The sequence below is a fragment of the Carettochelys insculpta genome, chromosome 28, assembly GCF_033958435.1.
Source record: "Carettochelys insculpta isolate YL-2023 chromosome 28, ASM3395843v1, whole genome shotgun sequence".
NCBI lineage: Eukaryota > Metazoa > Chordata > Testudines > Carettochelyidae > Carettochelys > Carettochelys insculpta.
This window is the reverse complement of record NC_134164.1, coordinates 4,450,832-4,471,189: the sequence shown is the minus strand read 5'-3', so window position 1 is coordinate 4,471,189 and position 20,358 is coordinate 4,450,832. Positions and strand designations below refer to the sequence as shown.

Sequence of the window (20,358 nt, the reverse complement as noted above, 5' to 3'; positions counted from 1 at the left end):
GCAGGACGACAGCTAGCAGCCCCTCGCCCATGGGGTGCACAGGTCCCGGCAGGGAGTGACCAGAGAGGTCAGCACGGTCTAACCCCCAGCACCAGCAGAGAACCCCAGCACCCTGGCCCCCAGGACGCTGCTCTGCCCACTAGTCTCCACTCCCCCAGCACCAGGAGAGAAGGCCAGAGTCTGGGCTTCCCCTGCCCTCGCCCAGAGCTGGCAATCAGGCTGGGGAGGCCGGGAAGAGAACAGCAACATAGCAACTGAGCTGCCTCCTGGTTATAAATAGCGTGGAACGGAGCCAGCCAGGGTCTGGAGACGCCAGTGCTGCAGCTCAGGGACAGGCAGAGCCACGCTGCTCCAGCCAGGCCCTGGCCGGTCCTGACCTGAGCCCCGGCTCTGGCGCTGGCCCTGAGCCAAGCCCAGTGCCAGGGAAGCAGACGGAGCCTCCGGGGGACACCCGGGTGCGGCTCAGCAGATGGAACGGCTGCAAGCTCCAGTTAGCCCAGGGACATCCGTGCGCCCGGAGCCTCACAGCCGGGGCCCTCCAAGGAAGGCAACGGATCCCAGCACCACATCTGTCCCGCAGCAGCCCCAGGCCGGCAGGCTGCAGGGCAGTGCCCCCACAGATATGGAGCCCCAGTCCCGTGAGGGGACAGAGCACCCCAGGCAAGGAGGAGCCCAGCGCCGATGCCCATTCGCACCTCTGCCCCCAAGGCACTGGGGCTCCCTCAGCCCCACAGCCCTGACAGGGGAGGAGCCATTCCTGCAGGATGGGCAGGACCTCACGCCAAGCAGGCTGGGCATTTGGCAGAGGGCGCAGGCCCCAGGCCAGTCTGTGCCGGGGGGTGGGAGGGGCGGCTTAACGGCCTTATCTCTGAAAGCCGCTCAGAGCCGCTCAGGATTAACGGAGCCGGGTTTGAACCAAGCGCAGGGCAGTGCCCTTGGGCAATGCTGGGGCCAGCACTCCCAAAGACAGCCCCCCACCCCACCCCGCACCCACATCCCAGCCCAGCCCAGGGCCAGGAGCATCCAACACTGAGAATGGTGGGATAGGGAGAGAGACGCACGGGTTAGCCACAGAACAGCGCCAGAGCCTGGGGGACGCACGCATGCTACACAGACGGCCCCTAGCACCTGCAGACAGACACGCACTGCCCGGACAGACAGACGGCCCCTAGCATCCCACCAACAGACATGCTGCATGGACAGACGGCCAAAGCCCAGCACTGTACACCAGACAGAGACACCCATGGCACCCAGTGCCCCAGCCAGACTCACAGTAAGCAGGCACACAGCCAGCCCCTTGCACAGCCCAGGGGACCCAGCCCACAGCCCCAAGAGCCAGCCCATTGGTGGTGCCTGGTTCTCCCAGGGCAGCAGCTCTCCGGGGCCAGGCAGCCAGGGCGGGATGAGGCTCGCTGCCAGGCACACACAGCCAAGGGGCAGTCTGCCAGTACGCCCCATAGCCCTGGCTTCTGGCCCATGGTGAGCAGCTCGGGGCGGGGGGAGGGCCCAGCCTGGCCCTGCCGGCAGGGGGCCCACAGGCCTTTCCCAGCGCGTGGGGAAAGCTCCCCCCGACACGCCCAGAGGCTTCCTGCTGCGGCCACAGGGCACAAGCCGGGAGGACCACTAGGTTTCATTCCTGCCTGAAGAGCAACGCTGGGGGGGGATTCCCCAATGAACACCACACGGGTGGGTGTGTCGGGGGAGGGGCTGGACAGGAAGGAGGGCCCCAGCCAGGTCTCCATCTTCCCATCCTGCAAGAGCCCTGCTCAGAGCATGGCCAGGACGCTGGCAGCCCAGACTCCGACCCCTCACATTTGGCTACCGTGGGGCGACGGGCACTGAGGGGTACCATGCCCGCCCTGCCAGTGCTGCCCCAAGCAACTGAGTCTAGGCGGGGCTGGCACAGAGCCCAGGGAAAGCTGGGGGTTCTGCCCGGCATAAAACAAACAGACCAGACACCTCCTCCGCCGCATCCCACCCGCCAGAGCGTTTCTCTGCACACCCGGCATGCAGCCACTTCTGGGGCGGAACGCAGTGCCAGCCACTCACGGACTTGCCCCCAGGTACTGCTCCGGCCAGCCAGCCAAGGAGGGCAAACACCAGGGGCAGAAAGGACAGCTGCCAGGAGTGACAGCCCATTCCTGGCAGGGCAGGGCCCCAGGAAAAGCCAGATTCAAGCACAGGGCCCTGGGGCCACTGAGCAGAGCATGACAAACGTCTGCGGGGCTGGAGCCGTGGGTGCTGAGGCCCACCCCCTGTTGGCGGTTGACCCTGAAACCTAATGATGACACTGATGCTGATGTTAACAACCTCATGGCCTATCGCTCGGGCAAGAAGCAGTCAGACAATCCCAACGTGTCCAGCCTCCTGCCCTCTAGCCAGGGCACCCCCCCACCCCAGGCACTACAGAAGCATCTACACCAGGCTAACGATGACGATTTACCGCCTGGGCGGTGACAGTGTTACGGCTGAGCTATGGAGCCATGCCGCACTCCCGGGCACCAAGATCTGCCACTCACCGGCCCCTGGGCATCCCAGCCTCATGGAACATACACGCCGAGCACCAGAATGCTCCGCTCCCTCCCACTGCCAGCTCTTTGTCTGCCCTCCATGCACCCCGCGGGTCAGGGGGTGGAGGCAGGAGAGCAGCACCCCCTGCAGGGAAGCAATCTGTGAAAAGGCCCAGGAGCTCGTAGCCAGGACTCCTGGGTTCTATTCTCAGCGCTACAGGATAGCTTCCTCCCCGCCTCAGTTTCCCTACCAGCTGAATGAGGATCAAACTGGAAAACCCGGTGAGCCCTTCGCCCAAGAAAGTGCAGAGTAGTCACGCGTGGGGTGGAGGGCTCATATGCACCCTTTCTGCAGCCGGGGCAGTACCACCTGCCAGGTGGGTCAGGCCTCTGAGCCTGAGCTTTGCTGCAAGCCACCTGTGCTGCACCATTCACCCCTACCCAGCCCCAGCGCTGCTGGTGCAGGAGCCAGCAGCTCTGCAGGGCAGGGGAGAGGATGCAGGGCACAGCTAGGGAGAACACTGGGCTGGCCCAGGTAACAAGGGCTCCCCCAGCACTGATTTGCTGCAGCAGCGGAAGGAGCGACACCCCCCTCCCGTTTGACACCCCCATGCTGGGGAGGGAAGCGGGTGTGAAGTTGCACCAGCAAGTTGTTGTCAGAGAGGATTTCCTCCTCCTCAGGGGATTGTCTCCTCCATGGCAGGTCAGGAACCCCAGGGCTGTGCCACCCCCACCCTCTCCGCCAGGCTACATCCAGGGCTCAGGCACTGCACCCCCTACCAGCCCCCAGTGCCGACGCTGGAGAGCAGAGACCTGTCAGGGACTTAGTGGCAAGTCCACCTCACTGCCAGGGCTGTCACTTACCCTGACTCTAACGTACAGCGCCGAGCGCATCCCTCCTGACGCTGCAGAGCCGCACACCTGGCTCATGGAAACAGGCCAGCCAGGGCCTCCTACCAGTGGGGAGCTACCACCCCTGGTCCCGGCAGAGATCTCTGCACCACCCCGTCCCCCTGCCACACACGGCAGCACAGCTCCGAGCACCTGGCCCAGCGAGCCGGGGCCGCCTGCCAGTGGGGAGCGCCCACCCCCGGCCCCAGCAGAGATCGGCACAACCCCGCCCCGCAACACCCGCAGGGAGCCTCTGACCCGGACCCACAGGCGTTCCATTCGCGCACGGGGCACAGGCCGGGGTCTTCCCTGCCCCCCGCCCCGACCCCTGTGGGCGCCAGGACCCCTATGGGCGCAGCAGGAGAAGGGGGGGGGCCGGGCCCCGCATCCCGTAGCCGCCCCGGGCCAAGGGCCCCGAGAGTCTGTCGGAAACTTCCCGGCGGGGCCGGGGTGGCCGCGGCGGGGCCGGAGCGGGCGGAGGGCACGGGGCCCGCAGCCGGCCGGGAGCCCCGGGGATTCCCCAGAAAAGGCCCGAGCCTCCCGGAGGGCTGACACTAGCCGAGGGGCTCCCCAGCGGGCAACCGAGGCGCCCCCCAGCGGGTCCGGACCAGCGGGGCCGCCTCCCCGCGGCCGTCCCAGCTCAGGGGCGCCGAACTCAGGCTGCGCCCCGCAGGGCCGGACCCCGCAGCCAGATGGGGGGAGCCGCGTCCCCCCCCCCGCCGCCCCGCACCCCTCCGCCCGCGCAGCTCCACCCCCCCAGTCCCGCACCCCGTGTTCCGCCCCCCCCCCGCGGTACCTGGCCCGGGCGGGGTGCGGGGCGGGCGCGCGCTCAGCGCTCGGCGGCGGCGGCCATGGCCGGTCATGTGCTCGGGGAAACTTTACACGGGGCGGGGAAGGGCGGCGGGCGGGCCTCGCCCCCTGAGCCAGCCAGCCAATGGCGCGCAGGGGGCGGGGCGATAGCGCCGGAGCCGCCCTTTGAAGTGGGCGGCGAGGGAGAAATGGAGGGGGGGCTCTTAAAGGGACAGAGGCCCGGCCGTGGAGGGGGCGAGTATAGCCAGGGGCTGGGCGGGGCGGGGCGGGGCAGGCAGCCAGGACTCCCGTGGTTTATTCTCAGCTCCGCCCCTGATTCTCTGGGGGCCCAGGGGCAAGTCCCGCCCCGCCCCCTGCCTCAGTTTCCTCTCTCCAGCAGTGCCAACCAGGGGAGCTGGATGGTGCTGGCCTGGGCCAAGCCTGGGCAAGAAAGACAGCAGGAAATTCCAGTGGAAATCACAATGGGTGGGCAGAGACAGGCAGACCGAAAAAGAGGCAGAGAGGCGGACTGACAGAAGGAGGCAGATAGACAGACACACAGGCAGATGGATGGAGAGGGAGGGAGGGAGGCAGACAGAGGGACAGTTGGGCAGATAGATGGGCAGACGGACGTTAGGCAGACAAGCAAGCAGGTGAACATACGGACCAATGGACAGAGGCAGACAGGCGGACGGATGGACGGACAGTCAGGCAGATGAGCAGACAGACAGAGAGGCAGACGGCGGACGGATGGACGGACAGGCAGGCAGATGAGCAGACAGACAGAGAGGCAGACGGCGGACGGATGGACGGACAGGCAGGCAGATGAGCAGGCAGACGGATAGAGGGCAGCCAGAGGCAGGCACTTTGCAGCCAGAGGGCAGTTTTGTACAACTCCCTGCACTGGGATTCCCGAGCTGGGTGCCCACACGCCCAGCGCCACATCTGGTCCTGACCCTGGCCCCAACGAAGCTGCACACAGCAATCAAGCAGAGGCCCGTGGCCAGCACAGAGCTGAGCGAGACGCCAGAAGAGCAGGGGCTCTCGGCCTGCAGCACATTCCTGTCACTGGCCCCAGACCCGCACAGTTCCAGCCCAACGGCCTGAATCCGGTCTCACTCGGCCAGGGAAAAGCAGACAAGACTGCAGTGGGTTCCCTCCCCGGGGCAGCTGGGCCCAGCCCCACTGCAAGGGGCCAGGGGAGGGGCGGGCCTGGGCTACAAACAGGCCCCCGAGACAGCTGCTCTGTCGGGGAGCCCCCTCCCTCCCACCCCGCACTGCCTGGGGCTGGCGGTGCCCCGGGGGCGGAGCGCAAGGCTTGCTGTGGTTCTGAGATATTAATGGCTGGCAAGGGATCGGAAACGCAGGAGGAGGGGGAGGCCCTGATTTATGGGCTGACTCTCTGCTAGGAGCTCCCCAGGCTGGGGGAGAGAGTTGGGGGGAGACATCAACTGGAACATGCTAAGCTACTGCCGGGGCCCAGCTCACAGCTACCCCCAGCGCCGCCCCACGCCGGGGCAGAGGCCAAAGGAGCTGCCTGCCTGACTTTGGGCCTGCCTGGGGCTCAGCAGCCCCTGCAGCTCCCGCCCTGGCTGGCTCCCCGCTGGGGGAGGGGAAGGGGGCAGCCAAGGGCCCAGCTGTGCGACAGTGCAGCAGCTGGCTGGAGTCCTTCCTGGAGTCAGGGCGTTGGCCTGGCTCAGATCAGTCCTCTCCTGAACTCCCCCGGCCGGTTCTGCTGCCTCCCGCACGCAGCCCTAAGCCGGGTCCACAGGGCTGTGAAGCGGGGGCCACGCTCCACCCCAGAGGTAGCTGCATTTCACTGGCTCCCACTTGCTGCCCCGCAACCCGGCCACACGCAGACAGGAAAAGCCCCTTATCCCAGCTGCAGCAGCTCTGCGCCCTCAGGACTTGCCAGTGGCAGGGGACATGGGCACCTCGCAGTTCCCCCAGCGCAGAGACAGAGGGTCTGTGGCAGCTCTGCGCATTACGCTGCTCTCAGCCAGGCTGGGACCCCGCTGTCAGCACAGCCTCCTTCCTGCTGCCCTGGCCCCCCCAGAGAGGCCGGGGGGCTCACACAGTGCCAGGGCCTGAGCCCACAGCCCTCGCTCCGCACTCATGGGACTGACAGCTGCAGGTCACTGGGCCCCGAGGCTGCTGAGCCCCAGGGGCCAGGCTGGTCTGCCTCCCACCTCCCACCCCAGCACCCCCAGACACACTGGACTGGCCTAACCAGGGGTACTGGGAACTCGCTCTCCAGCCCCTACTGGCACCTCTGCCCCTGATTCCAGGGGCACCAGGACCAGAGTCCAGCTGTGTCCCACTAACCTCCCCTCCCACAGGCTGGGATCACAACCCCCTTTACACAGAGTGGGGAAACTGAGGCACAGAGCAACCTCTGCACAGGGGGGCCTGTCTGGTATTTCCTCCAACTGCCCGACCCTGCGGCCTGGCCCAGCGCTCCCTGGGCTGACAGGGTGGCACCTCAGAGGGAGACAACTTCCTTCACCTGAGCTGAAACAGGCAACAGCAGACCCTGGAACAAAACAGTGTGCACATGTGTGTGCAAGTGCATGAGCGTGCCAGCTCACTGTATGCCCACATGCACGTGTGTGCAAGCTCACTGTATGCCTGCACGCACCCATGTGTGCAAGTGCATGAGCGTGCCAGCTCACTGGATGCCTGCACGCACACGTATGGGTGCACGCCAGTGGAGCAGGGCACTTGCTGGGTCCGCAGGTGCAACTTCAGGTGACAGGGCACAGTGCCAGGCCCTACTGTATGCAGCCCCCTCTCTGCAGCACTCCCCTGGACACAGGTGGAGGGGGTCAGGCACCCAGGCACCTGGCTTCGCTGCTTGCCTCTGGGCAGCTGGTTCTCCAAGCCTCCCTTTCCCTATGGGAGTTGCGGGGTGGTGCTTGGATCCGGGCCAGGCAGCGCACCATGGGAGCCAAGGCACAAGGGTCCCCTGGCCCCCCACAACCGCCGCCAGGGCCCCACACTCCAAGGGCATGGCGAAGACCTCCCCGGCAGCGGGACCCCTGTTGTCTAGGGCAAGCATCTGCCCCCTGGACTGGGAGCCGTCCCCTGCTGCACATGCTCAGATGGCAGGAATGTCCCAGACAGCCCCCTCCTTCGGCCCCCTGGGCAGCCCCAGCTCCCTGCCCCTCTGGGATCCAGGCCACACAGACCCTGGGCACAGCTGGTGCAGCCATGGAGCAGCTCCTGCACAACTCTGGGTGCGCGCAAGCCCCACACCCCCCAGCAGCGATCCTGGTTCAGCCTTGGCCCCTCTGAAGCCCGGCAGCAAGGGGCACATCTGGCCTGGCCCAGCAGGTCGCCCAGGCTGGGGCCCAGCTCCACCAGCTGGAAGGGAGCTGCAGGAAGCTGCAGAGGGACAAGGCGCAAACATGCCGGCCTGGGCACCCGCCTCCCCTCCCACACAGGGGACCAGGCACATGGCTGCCTCCACCACCCTCAGTACCGCAAGCTCCCTGGGGGCTTCGGGGCAGGCACCAGGGCACAGGTCGGGAGTGAGGGGCACCTGCAGAGCTCAGCTGGGGCGGGGCACTCAGGCCCAAGTGCTGCCAGGCAGAAGCTGTCAGTTGCCAGGAATTCCCAAGGCAGCTGGGTGCCGCCCCCCCCGGGTGTCATTCCCAGTGGGGATCACCTGGCCCTGCCCCTCCCACCTGCCAGGGCTGGGCACTGGGGGGTGGGAATCGCTATGTGTCGAGGCAGAAAGGGTCTTCGAACCCAGCTCCTGCCCAGCTGGACATGGGCCACCTGCCCCAGCCCAGATGGCCCCCACCTGCGGGACCAGGGCAGCCGCACGGCCAGCGCCAGGGGCAGGAACGGAGCCAGACGGGAGACCGCACTGGGGGCAATGCCCGCCCCCACCATTAACCCAGTACCAGGCCAGGGCCGTGTTCCTGGTGTTTCCCAGCTTCCCCATGAACCCGTGGTCCCCCCCATCACACCAGGCACGGCCCAGACCCCTCCCCTGACCCTCCCTCCCTCATCGCGCCGGGCGCTGCACACACAGGGGGCCAGCGGCCCTGCCCCCCGAAGCAGACGGTCCTGAGGGCACCTGGCACTCAGGGGGCATCGGGCCAGGCAGACCGTGTCCTTTCAGACAAAGCCGAGGGCACCCAGGGCCGGCCGTGCAGGACAGATCCAGCCTCCGTCTGGGCCACCAGGGCCAGGACCGATCCCAACACATCCCTGAGGGCAGCTTGGAAGGAAATCCTGGGGGGCAGACTGATGGGGCCTCACTCCCGACCCACAGCGCCCACTGTCCCAGTGCTGGGATCCCACCGCCAGCCCTGCTGGTGCCCCTCAAACCCCCCCCCGCCACTACTGCCTCATGCCCCACGCTCGAGCCGAGCCGGGCGCCTGTCACACAGGGTCCCCCAGCTGGTGGCTGCAGCCAAGTGGAAAACGCGCCCTGTCAGATGGAATCTGGGTGCAGGCGGTGATGGCCCCGCACAGGGAGGCAGCCGTGCCTGGCCACGTGTGGGCTTATGTAAGGAGAGTGCAAAGGAGGACAGGCTCCCAGCTGGGGGGGGACGACGGACAAATAGGGGACGGAGCCCCCAGCACGGCTGCCTGGAGAACCAGCAGGGAGGGGGTGTGCTGCAGAGCCCAGCCCCCCCATGCACACACGTGTGCAAGCATCAGGCTGTGCGCACAAAGCCACGCCTGACCCCGTTAGCGACATGCACACCAGTACGTCCGTGCACACGCGTGTGACCAGCTACCACCCCCTGCTCTGACACCACCGCCAGTGCCAGACATGGCCTGGCCTCTCCTGCAGCCTCCGGCCCCTGACTGGGAACACCCAGTTCTGCCCCCCCGCCCCCGCCAGGCTCTGCTCTGAACTGGCAGCTCTGGGGTCCCCCCAGTGGGGCTCCTGGGGGGCCTGGCCTGGGGCGTCCCTGCTGCAGCCGGCCCCAGTGGCTGGGGCTGTTACCGGGGGCTCCCCTCTCCCCAGCGCGGAGAAGCAGCCCACAGAGGCAGGGCCAGAGGAACTGGGTTGCCTGCTACGTTCAGCCCCCGTGGGACCCGTCAGTGGGGGCAGCCCCCCCCGGGCCGGTGATTAACGGCTCCGGCGCTGCCGCGAGCGAATCAATCTGCGCCATCGATTTTTCATCCACTGCGGCAGAAAGTGGGAGCTGAAGGGCTGTTGAGATGACAAACCTGCCGCCTGCCCCCGCCCCACTGCCAGCCCCCCCATAGCCCCTCCTGTCCCACTGCCAGCCCCCCATAGCCCCTCCAGCCCCTGCCTGCCCCCCGCCCCACTGCCAGCCCCCCATAGTCCCTCCAGCCCCCCACCCCACTGCCAGCCCCCCAAAGCCGCTCCAGCCCCCCGCCCCACTGCCAGCCCCCCATTGTCCCTCCAGCCCCTGCCTGCCCCCCGCCCCATTGCCAGTCCCCCATAGCCCCTCCCGCCCCCCAAAGCTGCTCCCACCCCTGCCTACCCCACACCCCACTGCTAGCCCCCATAACCCCTCCTGCCCCCACCCACCCCCCACTGCCCACCCCCCATAACCTCTCCCACTGCCTGCCCCCACCCCCCACTGCCAGCCTTCCATAACTCCTCCTGTCCCCCACCCCCACCTACCCCCATAACCCCTCCCTTCTCCTGCCCCCCATGACTCTCCTGCCCCCCAGCCTCCCATGTCCCCTCCCACTGCCCAGCCCCCCAGTGCCAGCCACTACCCTGCGGCCACTCCACATGCACCTGGTGCCCCCCGCTTTTGGAAAAAGGCCGGCAGGGCCAAGAGAGCAAGGGACAGACCTGGGACACCGACCCACCCCCAGCAGATACCAGGCTCCGTTGGCAGTGCCCACAGATGGCGCTCCTGGACCTGCCTGCGCCCAGCCGGCCAACGGGGGGTGGGTGTCTCACTCTGACTCGACCCCCCGGCTCCCCTGCGGCTGCCAGCACGGCGGCCCTGCCAGGCCAGACGGGGAGGGACACAGAGGGTCTCCCATTTCCAAGCCCCCAGGCATCAGAGCTGGGCACAGGCAGGGTCCCGAGCTCCACGGCAGCTGCAGCTGGTGCTGGGCAGGACGGCTCCTTCCCCTTCTCTCCCCCGCCATGCAGCCAGCACAGAGCCCCCGGGGGCTGCATGGCAGGGTGGGGGCAGCCCCATTTGAGCTGGAAGGAGGGGGTATGGATCGGGGCCCATCGCCAGGCCCCTTAGCATAGCGTCCGGGAGTCCTGCCCCCACCCCCCACTAACCAGTAGAACCCACTTCCCTCGCCCAGCTGGGACAGAACCCAGGTGTCCTGCCCCCCCCAGCCCCTGGCCCTGTTGTCTCTTTGCCCCCTCCTAGGCTGGGCTCCAGCAGCCGTTAACCCCACAGTTGCTGGGTGGCGGGTGCAGCCCGGGCCATTCAAGGGGGCCCCACGTCTGACTGCAGGGCCCAAGGCTGCAAAGAGCTTGTGTGTCCTCCCCCCACCCCGTGACCTTTGCCAGAGCTGCAGGGAGCCCCTGTCGGCAAGGATGGGGGTGGGGCTCTGGGGGCCCCCGACTGCCCCCCAGGGACTGGACCCAACCGCCCCCCCAATGCCCTGCAAGCCAGGGCAGCAGGTCCCCACGGCACAGCTGGGGGGGGGGCTGCCCAACTCCCCATTAAGAAATTAACCGGGGAGCAGCGCTCATGGCGGGTTCCCCAATGTTTTAGTGCCTGCGGCTGCATTCCCCACAGCACCTGAGGGGCCACTGCTGAGCGAGGCGGGGACACAGCGCCCCAAACACCTGCAGCGCAAACCGAGGAGTCCGGGCAGCTGCCAGGGCGATATCCTCCTGTCCCGTTCTCCCCACACCCCCCAGTGCCAGCATCTACAGGAACCAAATCCTCCGTCGGGGCCAGGCAAAGAGGGAGCAGTGCAGGGGGTATCCCCCAGTCTGAGCAGCTCCCCGATTGAGCCCAGAGGGTTTCCCTTTCCTGGCAGCTGCGGGGGAGCAGGGGCAGCCCCCCCCCGCTGTCACACCCGCGTCACTGCGGTTGGCAGAAACCCGACGACCTTTTCCTTCCTGCTGGCGTCATGGGCCATGTGTCGCTGCTAGAGCCAGGCTGAGTCACAGCAAGGACCCAGGAGGGTTCAGGGTGCCCCAGCTCCCAGCACCCAGGGGGGGTTCAGGGCGCCCCAGCTTCCAGCACCCCAGGGACAACTTGGGCCTGGCTTGGCCAGCACAGCTGCTCTGTCTGCACACAGCACCAGGTGCGGAGGGGCTGGGGCTCTCTGGGCCCCCCAAGGGGGCAGGAAACCTTCCCAGCTGTCCCCAAGGCGCCACACCCAGAGAGGGGGAGGGTCAGAACCTGTCCTGCCCCCTCCCCCAGCCCACCCCAGCCTGCTGCAGAGAGCAGCGGCCTCGGCTGAACTCCCCCCCAGCGCACTGCACGTCCACACATGCCAGGGAATGCAAGGCTATAAATAGCCCTGGCGCATTATCTGCTTAACTCCTGCTCCCAGCCAGCACGGGGGCAGGAATGGGGGGGGGGCTGGCACAGCCGGGTCCCCCCAGGCAGTGGGGCTGGGACAAATGAAGGCTGAGGAGCCAGGACGCCTGGGTTCAGTGCCCCCAGCTCTGCCACCAACACGCCTTGTGACCCGAAGGCCCCACCCTTGCTGTCTGCCTCAGTTTCCCCACCAGGAAACCAGGGGTGACAAGAGCAGCCCCAGCCAGGAGCCATCTTGGGATACCGGCCCTGCTGGGGCAGCCCAAAGGCCCACGTACCCAGTGCCCTGCCTCCAACAGCGGCCAGCACTGGGCCCCACGGGGAGCAGCCAGACCAGGGAGCCACCCCCTGCACCTGACAACACAGTGGGGAGCAGGGTCTACCCGAACACCTCCCCTACCCCCGCCCGGCCAGCCACAGAGCCCTGGAGCAATTCCCAGCCAGCCTGCGGGGAGCCCAGGCTGGGCGAGCAGGGGCTGTGGGTCAGGAGTGAGGGGCACGGACTGCTCAGCCCTTGCCCTGCTGGGGCACTCGGGGAGTCTCTGCCCCGCATGCAGGGACCCTAAACTCTAGCCGGGCTCCCCGCTCCTCTCACCCCCCCCACCCCGCCGGGGCACAGGCTGGTTCATGCCAAGGCGGGTCACAGAGCAGCTCCGAGAAAGGGGGGGGGGCTCCCCTCCCCCACCCTGGGCCCGTGCCAAGGCCCTGCCGGCTGCTGGCTAATGCCCTGGCCGGGTGCCAGGCGCAGGAGGCCGGAGTTGGGAGCAGGCGCGCGGAGCAACCCCCCCCCCCCCCCGCTCGTTTCCCCCCAGCTCCCAGCCAACTGGGTGAAAGGTCGACGGCCACGACGGGCCTCCCCACCCCCAGCCGGGCCTGCAGGGGGCGCTGGCGGGGCCCGTCCCAGCTTCGTGGGCTGCTGGCTGAAGTGCCCGCGGGCCATGGGGGCGGTGACTGGCGCAGCGCCCTGGAGCCCCCCCAGCTCCCCCCACACACACACAGGGGCCTCCAGCGCTGAGCAGCGGCGACACCTAGCGCCCGGCCGGAGAAATTACACCTTTCTTCCTTCACTCCCGACCTGCTGCCCCCGCCGGCCCCCAGCACCCAATCCCCCCCACGGGCCTGGTCTCCTCTGGGCCCTAGTGCTGCCCGCTCTGCCTGCAGCCTGCGGAACTCCCTGCTGCTGGACAGGGCCCTGGCAGAGGCCTGGCTGTGCTCAGCACCGACTCAGTGTATCTGGGGGCAGGGGGGTGGGGGGGCCTCATGGTGGGCAGCGAGCCGTGCGGCCAGATGTGCCCCATCTGCCCCATAAGATCGCCGGGCACCCCCTTTCCCCATACCCCGACTCTTGGCCTGAAAGCCAATGTGGTATTTCTCAGCTGTCAGATCCAATTAGGTCCCTTGGGCACCCAATGGGCCGTGCAGCCAGAGAAGAAATGAGAACAGGGGGCAGGAGGACATGCTGGAACCAGGATTCATTCTGGGGCTGGGGGGCACCCCCACTTCCGGAGGACAGAGGCAGCTCTGCAGGGGGGAGGGGCTGGTCCCAGCTTGGGGGTGGGCAGGCAGGAAGGTAACCTCACCTCTCTGTGCTGGGGGGTGAACCACAGCAAAACCCCCCACCCCACGTCAGCAAGGTCATTACTGCCCTTTCACATAGGGGAAACTGAGGCCCAGAACAGCACCTTGTCCAACATCATGTAGTGAGTCCTGTGAAAGAACCCAGGAGTCTGACTTGCAGCTCCCAAACCAGGCCCACACCCAGTCCCCAAACTCAAGCACGTCCCTGTGCCCCAGCCTTACTTCAGCACTGGCAGCACTGCTGATCAGAGGGTGCAGCTCTCACAGGAGGCTGGGGACGAAAAGGGCTGGCAGAGGGCTGGCAGTCAGACTGAGGGGCTCATGACCAGCAGAGCTGGGGGGCTCAGGGAGCACTTTCAGGATACACCCCTCACCAAGCTGTTGGCAAGTTTGTGCTTCCAGGCCAGGCTGGGGCTGCCTAAGCCCCCATCCTGCCACATCCCAGCTCCAGTTTAGCCTGGCAGAAGCATCCCTGTCCCTGCAGACAGCTGGCACTCTCTGCAAGGAGCTCAAAGCCTGTCTCCTCCCTACTGTCCCTCACTGCACAGCCTGGGAAACTGAGGCACAGAAAGAACCCCTCCCCCAGCTCACCCAGGGAGTCACTGGCAGAACCAGGGATCACACCCAGAAGTCCTGGCTCCTGCCAACCCATGTTGGCAGCCCCACGCTGGGCTCAGCCCCCTTTAACCATTAGACCCCACTGCCACCCCACCCCAAACTGGCAGGAGTCCTCATTCCCCTGTCCAGTCAGCTGAAAGCCTTGGCAGAAAATCCTCCTCCAACCCCAAAACTGATCAAAACTTCACCAAGCTGGTGGGGGGATGAGCTGTTGTGCTCTGGACACCCCCTGGTACTGTCACTCCAGACTGGGACATGAAACCACTTCTCCCACAGGTCCATGGATGGGACACTCCCCCGCCCCCCAGCAGGCACTGGCTTCCAGGCCAGCCAGCCCTGCAGCAGCAGGGAGAGAGATGGGCTTGGACCCCCAGCTGGATGAGAAGCAGTGGCGGGTGCCAGCCCTGAGGCCCCTGGCACAGGACGGCTGTGCCAGCCACCAAAGAAGCCGCCTCCGTCCCCAGCACGCTTGAAAGGCCGGAAATCCAGGACTCACCCATCTGCATGACCTACATTCGCTCGGCAGCCCGCAGAGCCGCCAGATAATTACAGGCAATGCAGGGGGAGACCCACCACTTACAGACAGGGAGCTGGCGGGCACGGCAGCCCCCCACTAAACAGGGACCCCTGGGGCTCCCCAGCAGCACCTTGTGCTGCCCCCTCCCCCAGGCCTGGGGTTCAAGGCCTGGTCACTGGGGTGTGACAAACCTGTGCCCAGCTGGGCATCACAGGGCAGAGATGACAGCAGGGAGCCAGTCCTGGCACCGCGACAGGTCCTCCGAGCACTGGCCCCGGGTGCACACACGGCAGCTGGCAGCTCCTGGCAAGTAGCCCACAGCACAGACCTCTCAGGCACATCCCCGGTGCTGCCAACGGGGGCTGGGACGCCTGGGTTCCGTTCTCGGCTCAGCTGCGGACCGGCTGCATGATCTGAGGCAAGTCCGTGCTGCTCCCTGCCTCAGTTTCTCCACTCATAGCACAGGAACAATGTCCTGCCTTCCCTTCCCCTTGTGGCACCCAGCAGGGGACAGATGCACCAGCCCCCTCTCAAGAGCTTGCGACATGCACAGTGGCAGAGGTCTCCCTGGCCTAGGCCCCACCACGTGCTGAGGGAGAAACATGGGGCACTGCCTGGGGAGACCTGGGGCGGGGGGGCAGCTCTCCACACCTACTCATTCTCCTCTCCCAGTCGTGCCAGCCGAAAGCGGCTAGTTGGCCTTTCACCAGTCTGGTGTCTCCCTACGCTGGCCACAGCCTGCGGCCCTCCGCCTGGGTCTGTGCCCAGGGAACCAGAAACTGAGCCAGGCCGGCTCGTCCAACTTGTCCCGTGCTCAGAGCCCAGGTCTGCCATGGGAAAGGGCAACTTCCTTGCCCCACGCCCCAGCTGCCCCCTGCCAGGCCGGTGTGCGCGTGGCCAGGCAGCAGCAGGGCAGGCCAGCTCCCAGGTGCAGACCCAGACCCCTGTGCTCCGCTCCAGGCCAGTTCCCTCTTTTCTTGCCCCAAACCCCCGTGTGGCTTTTGGAATGAATGGGAAACCAGGACCCCCCGCAGAACTACCCACTTCCCATTTCCAGCCCTCCAGATGGCGCAGCAAACAGCTCCGGAACCAGCCCCAAATGCAGCCACCTCTGGGGCGGAGCACAGGCGGCTCAGCGGGCCGGGAGAGCAGCACCGTTCCGGCCACGTTTCGAACCACGGACCTTGGGCGCCTGGGGCACATGGGCATCGCGCCACTGCCGGGGCCGGGCCAAACTTCGAACCCAGCCTCCGCGGGGGGGCAGACCCCGCTGCCGGCCTTCCCCTGCCCCCCCGTGCGGTGCCGCGCCACCCCGGGGAGCTGCTCCCAGCCAGGCCCGGCAGCCCCGGGACCTGGGAAAGTTCACAGCCGCGCTGTCCGTGCGAGCGCTGCCAGGGTTCCCCCCCCCCAGTCCTCCCCCCCGCCCGCCGGGGGCTGCGGAGTTCGCACGGTGGGGGCAGGGGGGCAAAGCCCGTCCGAAGGCTCTGGAGGGGGGCGCCCCCCCGCCCCGCTTTGCGGGCTCAGCCCCGCGCCCCCCCGCCAGGCTGGGGCTGCCCCGGGGCGGTGTGGGTGGGGGGAGTCGCTCTTACCTGGCGGCTGGCTCAGGGGAAGCCCAGCACAGCCCGGCCCGGGCTCCCCTGCTCGGGGTGTCTGCACCGGCTGCGGCTGCACCAGAGCCCGCTGCGCCCGGTCCTAGCGCCCGCCCGCTCCCCCGCCCGCGGGCACGCGCAGTGAGGTGAGCAGCGGCAGCCCCCCCGGCCCCAGTGGCGGGCCGGGCTCACGCGCAGCCCTGGCCCCGCCCCGGATCGGGGCCCTTCCAGGGCCGTCGAGTATCACACAGGCAAAGCAACTGCCTCGCTGCCCCTGTTCCCAGCCCCCACCCCGGGACGGGGTGTCCCCCGAAGGCCCAGACAGCTCCCCCGTTCCCAGCCCGCCTGGCACCGGGTGTCCCCGAGGGCCCAGGCAGCTCCCCATGTTGGCAGCCCCAGGCTGGGCTCACGCTGCCAGGGCGCGGCTGGTTTCTATTGGCATAGCTGCTGAGAGCCCACCCCTGTAGGTTCCCGGCGGGAGCCTCTGCTGCAAGGCACTTGGGCCGATGGGGTGGCATCTCCCACTTGCCCATCACCTGCTCCCTCCCTTGCTTGACTGGCACCAGCCCTGGCACTGAAGTACCTGGAATCAAACCCACCTGCTCCGGCCCCGGTGACAGTAAAAGCGGAAGGGCCATGAGCAGCAGGCTGCCCACGCCGCCTAGGGCCACAATCCTGCTGCAAACCAAGGCGCCCGTGGGTACAAGAGCAGCATTGGGACCCCCCCCCATTCCCCTCCCTTGCCCAAGGGGCGCTGTGGACCAGGGCACTGGTACTGCCAGCTGCTTGAGGCCAGATCTGGGTGCCTATGCCCCTGGGTGGCACCTGCCCACTAGGCCTCCCTACTGGCAGGGATTAGTGGCAGTTGTTGAACTGCAGCCAGCTCGGGGGGTGGAGCAGAGCCAGTGCTCGATCAACACACGTATGACTGCAGGGAAGGTGTGCGGCATCCACCGTGGCAGAGTGCAGTGACCGAGCTGGACTGTGCCCCAGGGTCTAGCCCTCACTCCCCGCTTCTCCACATGCAGCAGGGCACGTTGAACCTGTTTACAAGAGCCGTGGGCCAGCTTCCAACCATGGCCCGAGGGCAGCAGGTAAGCAAGGTGAGGAGCTAAGTTCCAGCCCACCCAGCAGTGGCGAGGATGCAGCCTGGCCAAGAGGCAGCTCTCTACACCCACAGGCCCCACAGCCTGGTGTTATGCTGGAGCCCCCCACCTCCACCCCAGCATCATGGCTGAGCGGTGCGGAGCCTAACAAGCAGGGCTGGAGGCAGAAGGGGGCCAGGCCCCTCATTAGAAATAGGTGATGAGGCTGTTGCTGGCTTTGTGGAGATGGCTGAGATAAAAACCGGCTGGCATGATTCAGCCTCCAAGGAGGGAGGTCTATTGCCAGGGCACAGTCAGCAGGCACGAAGCTAGGCCCAGGGCCCGGTGTCTGCCCCCACAGCCATCCGTTGTCTAGGAGAATGGGGCCACTGGCTCTGCGCTCTAGGCCATGGCTTGTGTATGCGTGTTGGGACTGGGCCCAGCCAAGGGGCCAGACCAGCTGCAGCTCCCCTCCCCACTGCCCACCCAGAGCCTCAGCGCTGCCCCCTCCATTAGCAAGCAGCAGTACGGGGCCTATGCCACACAGCTGGAGGGTCAGATTCCGACTGGCAGAGGGCAGCTAGTCCATGAGGGCAATCGGTGCAAGCAGACGAGACTGCTTTGTCCAGGTGCCCAGCCGAGCAAGAGGGACCTGTCTGGAGCCATGACTGAGAAGTTTGAAATGGATCTGTGCCCTAAATCCAGTTCCGGCCCCCTCCTCTGCACCCTGCCAGGCCAAAGCCAAGGCAAGCGGCAGGGGGGCTAGCCCCCTACCGCTCCCCACACACACAGGCTCTTCCCCCCGGTCCCCAACACATCTCTTTTCCCTCACCGTAGCTTCAAGCCCAACCAGGTGACTTGCAGCCAGGCCTTGGCTCTGTGTCCCTTCTGTGGCCAGCCCCGAGTGCCAGGCCCCTGCCCTTCGCTGGGCAGAGCCTGTGGCAAGGCAGCTGCCTTGTCTCTAGCAGAGGTGGGCTGTCTCACCCACAGGGGCAGCTGGCAAGCAGCTGCCAGCTGCAGGCTTGGCTTAAGCCCTGTCTGTTTAACAGCAGCCAAGTCCTTGCTCAAGGGGATTTCTGGCTGCAGTTAGAAAGGGATGGGGCATCCGGGGCTTTAATTTCTACCCGGAGGGTCTCATCCAGGCCCCATCCCCTGCGTGATGGCCACACAGATTGGAGGTTCCCTGGTCAACTCGCACCTGACCCTCCCTTTGCAGCCTAGCCTGCGCCATCAGTAGCAGGGTTGCCCTTCCCTTGGGGCGAGAGCACAAAGGAGTCTCCTCGAGCCTGGGTAGCAACCAGCCATGACAGGAGAGGATGCAGAGGGAGTCTCAGATCCTCAGGGGGAAGCTGCAGCAGGGTGGTTAAAAATAAAGCCGATTTCATCTTGCCAGCACGCAAGCCGGCACTAGCGCCGCCAAGGGCAAGGAGACGGCAGGTCCCAAGGCCGTCTCTGCTGGAGTGGCTGGCCCCCCTCCTGCTGCCAGCATCTTTGCAAATTTGCTAATAGTTGGGCCCGTCTGGCACTGGACCCAGCGAGGACGGTAGCTGCAGAAACAACTGTCTCTCTCAAGGTCTCAGCAGCCAGTGAAATGCAATTTAAATCAAGGTGCCATCTGTTCTCAATCCTGCTCCCAGCCTGCTTCTTATTAGGCTGCCGCTCATCTTCAGCAGCAGCCCTTTAACTCTTTGGCCACTGGCATTCTCCGCAGGCGGGTGGGGCAGCTAGACAGGAGCAGGGCCCAGGAGAGGAAGTAGCTATCTGCATGCCCTTCCCCCCACATTCCCAGCAGGGAATACAGCCCAGCCAGGTGGGCAGGGCTCCGGCTTTCACTGTACATCTGGCCAGGCACGCAGGTCACCTCCTCATTCACATTCATTGCTGCCAGGTATGGCAATGGCCAAGGCCCAGAGTAGGTAAGCAGCCCCACAAACCCTCTGTCGCCTATGGCCTAAATGGATTCTCACAGTACAAACCTGGGCTGCCTGGTGGCAGCTCCCCCCTCCTCGCCATGTGTAGGGAGAATCAAAGTGCCCTCCCCACACCACAAGTAGAAGGCTTCCAGCCAAGTTAGCATCAGTCTCACATACCCATTACGCCGCTACTGTGGAAGGTACCATGAGAAGGAGGTAATAGCACCTGCCAAGCAAGCTGCCGTTTTATGTCAAAGCCTGTATTACATTTTTAGATCCCCCAGAACTCATCACATCCAGCACCATCTAAGGACCAAGAACCATCTCAGCCACTCCGACAGGTGTTTGTCTAATCTGCTCTTAAAAGCCCCAAGGAGGGAGATTCCACAACCTCCCAAGCAATTTATTCCAGGACTTAGACCATCCTGACGCTTCAGAAGTTGTTCTAAATGTCCAGCCTAAGCCTCTCTCACTGCAATTTAACCCATTGCTCCTTGTCCTGCCTCAGAGGCCAAGAACAACAATTTTTCTCTCTCCTCTTTGTAACAAATTTTCAGGTACTTGAAAGCTGCAGAGAAAAGTTGTGGCTTCTCAGCACTGGAGGATGGTTTGGAAGCGCCCATCGAGCTGGGAAGAGAGCAGCACACAACCGTGAGAGGGACTTTTTCTTATCTCCCATTACATCATAGGTGCCCCCTCGGTAAATACAGCTGGGCCTGCCTCACAGGGGAGTTATAACTGCCTTTCAGAACACAGCTTCTGCGGCAGCAATGAGCCCAGCTCTAGCTCAAGGACAGCTCTAGCCTGGGAGATGCAGGGGACAGAGACGTTAGGGAGGGGCACAACAGATGCCCACTGTTCACTGCACTGGCACACGAGCCTGGTCTCCATTCTCACAAGAGGCTTGTTACAAAGAGATGACACTATGTGCAGACAGTAAGTCGTTTTCAGGCTGGAAAGGCGACGTTTTAATTTAAAAATAGATTGAAGAAGGGGTTGCCCAGAATCCCCAGGCTGGTTGGCCTCAGACATGCAATCCAGCTTCCTCAAACTTCACGAAGTCGGTCGAAGCAAGAGAAGCGTGGTTTGTGGTGCTGCCAGAGCGCCCCCTGCCGGAGAAAGCTGGCTCCCCAGGCTGCTGTGTGTCAGGAGAGGGTTACTTTTTAGGGATAATGGTGGGGTGGGGGAGGAAGAGTAGAACCACATTAAAAACCGAAGCAGAATGGGATTAGAACCTCCCACGTGCAGCGCAGGGTCCAGGCAGGGAGTCGGGATCAGACAGATGTTCTGTTCAGTTCTAGCACACAGGAGAAGGGGAGAAGAAACCCTGGTCTTTTCAAAGAGGCCTAACATGACTCATCACAATGCCACAAACAAGTCGGAATAAATGTGTCCGCCACTC

At 65.6% G+C, this 20,358-nt stretch overlaps 1 protein-coding gene across 2 annotated transcripts in view; it reads right to left on the bottom strand.

The window, feature by feature from the left end:
• The window catches only part of RARA (retinoic acid receptor alpha), a 38,684-nt gene extending 34,382 nt beyond the window's left edge, over positions 1 to 4,302 (bottom strand). For both annotated transcript variants that reach the window (XM_074978748.1, XM_074978750.1), the window contains exon 1: positions 4,198 to 4,302. The gene's annotated coding sequence lies outside the window, so the exon portion shown is untranslated. The remainder of the gene's footprint in view (positions 1 to 4,197) is intronic.
• Positions 4,303 to 20,358: the final 16,056 nt, after the last annotated feature.